Consider the following 5,541-nt stretch of genomic DNA (forward strand, 5'->3'; position numbering starts at 1 on the left):
GTGACTATCTACAATAATGTTATATTGTGGGTCACCGAGTGTCTTGCGACTATCTGTAATCGGTGTTATTTTGTGGGTCACCGAGTGTCTTGCGACTATCTATAATAATTTTATATTGTGGGTCACTGAGTGTCTTGTGACTGTCTGTAATAGGTGTTATATTGGGGGTCAGCCGTTTACTTCTGATAAGGTCGGCAAAAGTTTGGTAAAGTCATTTAGTTTCCATGTAAACTACACGGAAAAACCAGCAGTAATTATTAGGGCTAACTGCAATACTGACCGTAATTTTTCTACATTTTCTATGTAACTTGTGTGTCATATAATTTATGGACCCATAAGCAATATCCATAAATAGTTTTAAAATAATCCAAAGAATTCCCCGTGGGTAAAGCTAGGGCTAGTTACGAATGTAGTGACGTTCATTAACGTATTAAAACGCCACCGAGCGAAACAGATAAACATTTGTAAATATGATTTCCAATAAAAACATTCTAATAAGCCCTGCTTTATATTTGTATGGAGCTTCGTAATAGAGAACTCTTCACATAAAATTCGAAATGCAAAGTATTAGATATTAATTATTTGTTAACTGTGTATTAAGTTTGTCATATTAAAACCTAGTAGCGATGTCCATCTCATGACATCCATAATGTTGTAACCCATCGAAATGTTGCAAGTAGGTGTTTTCACTCTATCTTCAACCTTGGGGGATTCGAACTTCTATGGTTACTTCTCAAAATACAATCCCTATAAAGTTAACTTTTTCTTTCACCTTTTGTTACTAGTTTTGCTGATGACCTGAGAATGTCTTTATATAATAATATATTTTTACAAAACAAATGATTTTAAATTACATAATAATTCGTTGATAATATTTTACATCTGCATTTCATTGCATTCTCTATAAAATGTTAAAATAGTCCGTTTTTATTATACGCTGCGTATAATTCATTTAAACCTTTTTCTGAAAATCCCATCATAGATTTTCTTTCTAATTTGATCCATCAATGGGCAGCAGTAAATTTACGGACTTACGACACTAAAATTTTGGGGTTCGATTTCTTGCGGTTACAAGCGTAAGTAAACTGTGTAGCATTACGATGAAACGAACGGCAATTATTTTTAAATTTGGAGATGATAAATGTGATCATATCACGAACATAAAAAAAACAACAACAACAACCAGACCAAATTATTTCTGGCTTAAATACTACAGTCAAACTTGGTTCGAATAAAAACGAGTGTCTACTTGTTTGAGAGCTTTTAATGAGTTTCTCAAAGATGCGTGTAGGTGGCAAGAAAGCTGTTGGAAAGTAAAACGCTTCAATTGGATTTTTATGGCAAAACCTTATTATTAAATCAGAATAAACTGTTTTAATGGTAATGTGAAAAATAGGTATGTTTTATTTTTTATCAGGCAACGCAAGTTTACCTGTAAACTGTGAAAAATAACTGCGAAATATACTTAAATGTATTATCATTCTTGTTATTGATACTCTCGCCTGTACTGACTTTTTGCAATTAAATGGCCATGTACTATTTCTTTGGCTCATGCATTATATTCATGCTTATAATTCAGGGAACCGCTTCAACTTACTTTACAAGAGACGTTTATCAATGTGTTTGCTGTGTCTCTGAACTAATTCCTTATGAATAATTTAGAAACCACTTCATAAGCCCACACCATTAGAATAGAGCTGAAACGAGATCTCAGACATACCACATTTTCTTGATAAGTGAGTTTAATGTAACCGCGCCACCTCCAAACAGCGATGTACAACGTCTGAAGTGCTTGCTGTCAAGGCGTAAAAACGTTGCCTTTTATACATATAAAACTCTTGAACTGTTAGAGTGAGTACTGTTTGAAGAAAACATGATCCAAGAAAAGGAAAGAGGATACAATACATGCACCTGTAAATAACAGAGAAAACCAAATAAAAATGGGATTTTCCTGATGTTAGATGTCTAGATATTGAATATGAAAGGTTTACACTCCTTTTCTGTCTGGTTTAGATAGTTTTTTTTAATAGGAAAAAAATAATACATTATATTAAAGATGCTAATTCATGCTACGTGTTATCACGACATTAATTTCATTATAAACACCGCGTTTTGTTCAACCACACGATACTACGGCTTTAGCCTAATACAAATAAATAATTTACAAAAGGCTTAGGTTTGAAAAAAATTTGTCTGCACTAAGATCCATTACTTTACTGGACTGCACTTAACACACTTTAATCTTTGTGTCCATAGGGGTGGAGATTTCTCACTTACCGCTTTGGATATCCAAACGTTAGTTCTTTAGTTCTTTCATAAAGCCCTCCAGTGGCACAGCGGTATGTCTGCGGACTTACAACGCTAGAAACCGGGTTTCGATACTCGTGGTGGGCAGAGCACAGATAGCCCATTGTGTAGCTTTGTGCTTAACTTCAAACAAACTAAACTAATCTTTCATAAATGTGTGTTTCACGCCATTTCTTGAGATATTTTGTCGTTATAAAATGAGCAACGACTTTCAAACTTCTGTTGGTTTGTTTAGAATTTCCTCGCAAAGCTACGCAAGGGCTATCTGAGCATAGCCGTTCCTAATATTAAGCTGACAGGTTAAAGCGAAGATAGCTTAGTCAACAGCACCTACCACGTGCATTCCACGAAACGAAAGGCTTTGGAAGTCTATAAACTTTTAAAATTTGTTCAAAAAATTTATTCTAGAAAAGTCATATTTAGACAGATGAATACCTATCTCTGATCTGAAGTTCAATACAATAAGAAATACACTTATTTTCTTATTCATTTGTGAAGTATTATAATATACATGGAACACATTTGCAGATTTGTTTCGATATTTGAACTGTGAGTAATCTTTGCTTGCCGAGAAACTCCAACCTCGAGTGTGAATCGTAGTAGTGGTAGTTTCTTGTTTTTTCATATTGCTATAGCTATACCGAAGAACTCAATAAATTTTGATTTATTATCAGTAATTTTTATGATAATGGCCCCCATATTATTTAAAAGGAGACTAATCCTTGCCAAAAATAGAAAGAATTGAGAAAGACAAAAACAGTTGTTCGTTTCACAAATATTTCATTTTATCACTACCATAGTTTCGATCGTAAAGGTATCAGTGGCTTAACGGAATAAACCATGGTATTAATGTATCTTCGTTTGTTGCCCCCCCCCCCCACCAGTGGCACAGCGGCACGTCTGCAGACTTACAACGCTAGAAACCGGGTTTCGATACCCGTAGCGGGCAAAGCCCAAATAGCCCTTTGTCCAGCTTTGTGCTTAACTACAAAGAAATAAATTGTTCGTTGGGCTATCTGTCGTGTCCACCGCGGGGAATCAAACCTCGGATTTTAGCGTTGTAACTCCGTAAACGTATAACTGTTTTTGTTTTCTTCGATTCTGTAATTGTGGAGTTTCACCAAGTAACGACGGCTTCAAGTATTAATTATTAAAAAATACCAAAGCTCCCTTAAAGTAATTATTTAAAAAAATATTTGTTGGTATCATCTTATGTTCTTAAGGTTAATTTGGTAAACTAACTCTCTCGTTTTAAAACTCCTACATATTATATTCAACGTTTTCCATATGTTAGATGTTATGTATCTAAACTATAGCCCCCCCCCCACAGCGGTATGTCTGCGGACATATACCGCTAGAAACCGGGTTTCGATACCCGTGGTGGGCAGAGCACAGATAGCCATTTTATGTAGCTTTGTGCTTAATAACAAACAACAGCAATCTAAACTATAATTGATTTGTTTGCCACGGGGGGGGGAAGGCACTATAATTGAATTAATATATAAACTGAAGTAAATACATCCATTATTTTTAAAAGTAAGTCAAAATAAAAATGATCTTATATTGTATTACATAATAATTTTCAGAGTTATAATGTTTTAATCTATAGTATAAATATTATGTTGTTTTTTTTATCAACTATATTCATATATATTTGTAGAGGTCTGTCTTCAGATAGATTAAAAGTGAGCCCCTCATTAAAAAATATATATTGTTTCGTGCCTAATCTACCGCCATCTAGCGTGTTATTCTTGTTCGATCGAACAGTAAAAGTTGACCGTCATTGTAGTAGCACACCCACGGCCCAAAAATTCAGAGCGTTCTTTTGCAACAACGTTTGGCCATCTTGAACCTTCGGAGTCACAGTTCCAGCAAAGGGATGGACAAACACTCTCACGCCTTCGACTACAACACGCCCCCACGAGGACTTATGACACTAAATATTGGATTTTGTTACGCGTGGTGGTCAGAGCACAGATGGCCCATCGTGTAGATTTGCGCTTAAAAACAAGGAAAGATTACAACACTAAACTAGAATAATTGTACATCGATATTTTTTGATATACTGTGTTCGTACATAGGCCTGGAAGCTTTACAGAACCTTCAATCCTGCCAAATAGTCCTACCTAAAAATAAAATGAAGAAACCTTCAAAATTAAGGATATTCGTATTTTTTTTCAACAACCACAAAAGATATATTTATCGTCCGCGTGCGCCGTGAACGAGATAATTAGTCACTACGCAGTTGAATAAATCACAAATTTAAGTTTGAGTTTTTTTCGTTTTGTTTTCAAATATCAAAGGATAACTCAACCTCAAAAGAAGCAATTTCCATTTGCTGGTCGGAATTTGCAAATAATGAGTACATGATGTCAGAAAAACACGTAGGTTCAAGAAGTCTTAATATAAAACTCCCCCTCCCCCAGTGGCACAGCGGTATGTCTGCGGACTTACAACGCTAGAAACCGGGTTTCGATATCCGTGGTGGGCGAAGCCCAGATAGCCCATTGTGTAGCTTTGTGCTTATCTTCAAACAAACAAACAAAACAAAAAATATATAAAAACGATAAAACCCCTAAATTAGGGTTATGGTTTTTTTTATCGTTATGTGTTAAGACTTCTTGAACTTACGCGTTTTCCTGACATCATGGATGTATTTTCACGTAAGGACCCAATTTAGGTAAGTATGCCCTTTTATTTCCTAACTTAGCCATTTTTGGTGACTCAGTGTTCAAATACCTACATTAACACTTAATTAATGGAAACCCAATCCTTTCAAAATCCATCAGTGGAGCAAAAATAAACGCTGCCATAGCTATGACCACTTCTCTTCTCAAATCTGACCGATTTCTGATAACTCACTTTGGCACTAATGGCCTGAAACAATCCGATAAGACTGTTTCTCAGAACTTGAAAACACAATAGCATATATCTTTAGCCTCAGACCACACATTAAACTGGCTGTCTCTAGCGTAATCCATAGACATGTGGACAGATACGTTTCCTCTGATTTCAACATACAAAGAACACAATAATTAAGCAACTCAACAATAAAATTAAGCATTTAAACGCTGCCATAGCTATGACCACTTCTCTTCTCAAATCTGACCAATTTCTGATAATTCACTTTGGCACTAATGGCCTGAAACAACCCGATAAGACTGCTGAAGACTGTTTCTCAGAACTTGAAAACACAGTAGCACATATCTTTAGCTTCAGACCACACATTAAACT

The sequence above is a fragment of the Limulus polyphemus genome, unplaced genomic scaffold, assembly GCF_000517525.1.
Source record: "Limulus polyphemus unplaced genomic scaffold, Limulus_polyphemus-2.1.2 Scaffold408, whole genome shotgun sequence".
NCBI classification, from domain to species: domain Eukaryota; kingdom Metazoa; phylum Arthropoda; class Merostomata; order Xiphosura; family Limulidae; genus Limulus; species Limulus polyphemus.